Raw genomic sequence first — 3428 nt, forward strand, 5'->3', positions numbered from 1 at the left:
TGTACATAAATGTTTACAGACCTCCAAAGAGTGCAAAGCTAACACATCTATATCATTTATGCATATATATCTCAAAATGGCATATGCCCATATAAATGTACATATAGCCGAATGGAGGTCCCGCCGACAAGGCTATCAAAATAATATCCCAAAATATAGAGCCGAATAATGTACAAAGGCACAAGAATAACATATCTAGAGACCATAAAAGCTACACAATGCATCTACGAGCCTACATAAGAAGAATACGTCATATCATAACATATGGGTCACGGACAGACGAGTACCGCCGTGCCCATAAATATGTACACAAAAGAATCTATATCATCAAATCTCATTGCAACAACATATCTATATCATCATTAACAACGAGCTCGTACAAATGTATAGTCCCTATCAAGAAATATCCCAAAATATATATAGGATCAACACATCTAACCATATACACGTGTCTACGAGCCTCTAAGTCTCCCCTCTAAGAAGGGTACGTCATATCATAACATATGGGCGGGACGGCCACCAAAAGCCGTAGCTCCGAATGAAGTGGAGCGGGTATGACGGATTGAGCCGTCCACAAACAAAAGGACGATGCGTACGAAGAAAGGACGTGTACCGAGTATGTAAAGCATGATCAATATCAATATGAAAGCATAATAATCAACATATGAAATAACATAGGATGAGAGATAATAGCATCATCATCATAGCACTTACTTGCTTTCCATAGGGACGTTCCATTTCTATTGCGTATTCACGTACATACATTCATATCCGTACTCATTTACCTTTCGTATTCATTTTCGTATTCGTATTCGTATTTCCTTTCATACTCATGCTCATATCATATACATTGCATATACATAGCCTTTACTAGGCATTTACATAACCTTAACATATTCGTACTCTTATCGATGTCATATACATAGCTTATTCGTACTTATATAGATGTCATATATATAGCTTTTATATAGCATACCCGACCACGAAGGTTCGGTGTTTCACATACCTGGCCCTACCAAGGCTCGTGTCATACCTACCCCCTACCAAGGCTCGTGGTTGTTCGTACCCAATATATATATGCGCGCGCGTTCATATATAGATATATATATATACATATTCACTATATTCTACCCGGCCATATAAGCTCGGGGTTCACAATAGCCACTCATGGGCACACATACATATAAGCTCATATCTATCTTTAGCCTTTTTACTATCGTCATTCATTATATTCTATCCTTAGAGGATTACTCGTCGTATAAGAGACTTAGTACAATCGTATCATCTTGAGCATCATAAGCTTAGTAGCTTCTAGAGATAGGATCGTTAGAGAATATCATAGACTCGTAGAAGGATAATATTTGGCCAAAGAACCATGCCTTATGAAAGAAGGGTTAGCCTTACATACCTTTCCGTGCAACTATTCTATCACTTGTACGTTCTTCTTCAAGGCTCACGTTCTACCTTCATTGAAGTTATACTAACATTAGAGAATGGATAGCTTAGCATTCATGACTAATTCTAGAGAAAATCGGACAAAGCATCTCCTTTATTTATACGACTTCCTCCACATCATATATCAACTCCCAAACATCAATAATAACATTTACAATATCATCACTATAGTCTTTATTCAACTACGCTATCCTTACTTCACGATTCACTTCAATTCATCCATATCCATGGTCATATCACATAATTCTGTTCATTCATATTCAAGGTCTATTCCATGTTCTCAACATCATTTATAACATGATTATATTCATAATGTATCAAGAATCATAACTCATTCCAAACATTTACTCAAAAGTGGCACTATTGCACATTCATGACCCATTTCTTATATTCTTTTGCAATCCAAGTGTTTCAACTTCCAAATACTTTAAACAACATGGAAACATCATAAAACTTACCTTAGAAGGTGTAGGATTGAACCTTGGTGCAATTACCTCACTTGAGCAAAACCCTAGTTTTTCCTTCACTTGATTCTTGCTTTGGATGAACTTTAATGGGTTTCTTATTTTGATTCACTTGGTTTGATGAAGTTGAACACTAATTCTCTTGAAAACTTGTTCATGAGAAATGTGAGAGATGTTTTAGAGAGAAGGGGAGTGAAAGAGTGAAATGAAATAAAATGAAACTTGATCCTTTATTAAATACACAAATTCCCGACCGAACATACGGACCAACATACGGTCCGTATATTTTTCATCGGCCGTATGTCCGGACCGTATGTTTGGTCCAGCCAGGTATGCCATTCTCGGGCTGAACCTACGGCTGGACATACGGTCCGTATATTTTATACGGCCGTGATGTCCGGCCGTATAATGTCCAAAGGGTTCCGATCTTGTTCTCGTCGACTCGTTTGATCTCCAATCCTTATGGAACCTTCTTGGCACTTGTCTAACACCTCAATACCAATCTAAGAGACGTTATAACTCTTCTTCATAATATCTTTAAGTCACCATTAACTCATTACTCATAAATTCTTTCCTATACTTATCGTAAGCTTTGCCTTCTCTTGGCAATCTTTCTCGTCTAACATCGAATGTCTTCCAAATCTTATTTAGAATCATCAAATGCTACTTCTTACTTATCGAGACATCATATACTTCGTGCTCTTCATTAGCCTATTCACTGTGCATCAACGAAAAATTTTTTTTTCGGTGTAACATTCTTCCCCCTTAAGAACATTCGTCCTCGAATGTTAAGCACTCGAATTCTACAAAAATTTCGCCGTAGTTTCCCCTATAATATGGCACTACCATCCCGTCACAACAACCCATAATAACAATGCCTCACAAGGGCCACAACATAATAGCAATATAATTTGGCCACACACGACCCAAATGCATAAAAGGAAAACATACATACCTTATGATCTTGACGTCTCATCTTGGCCCTCTTCCGGGCCGAAATAAGTGCGGATATTTGGATTTCATGATTTCTTCCGCTTCCCATGTCATCTCTTCTCGATTATTATTTCTCCACAAAACTTTAATCGAGGCCACTTCTTTGTTTCTAAGCCTCCGTACTTGCCTATCTAATATGGCAATGGGTTTTTCATCATAAGCTAACTTTTCTCGTCACTTGAACATCATTTACCGGGACGATCCTAGTAGATCTCCAACACATTTACGAAGCATCGAGACATGGAAAACTCGGATGAACCGACTCCAAATCGGAGGTAGATCTAATTCGTAAGCTACTTTGCCTACTCGCGCACAATCTCATAAGGCCCAATGTACCGGGACTAACTTCCCCTTTTTGCCAAATCTCATAACGCCCTTCATTGGCGACACTTTCAAGAATACCCAATCTTTAACTTGAACTCTAAGTCCCTTCGACGATTATCCGCGTAGGACTTTTGACGACTTTGGGCTGCTAACAACCGATCTTGTATGAGCTTAACTTTCTCTATGGCTTGT

Source organism: Lycium ferocissimum, chromosome 12, assembly GCF_029784015.1.
Source record: "Lycium ferocissimum isolate CSIRO_LF1 chromosome 12, AGI_CSIRO_Lferr_CH_V1, whole genome shotgun sequence".
Lineage (NCBI taxonomy): Eukaryota > Viridiplantae > Streptophyta > Magnoliopsida > Solanales > Solanaceae > Lycium > Lycium ferocissimum.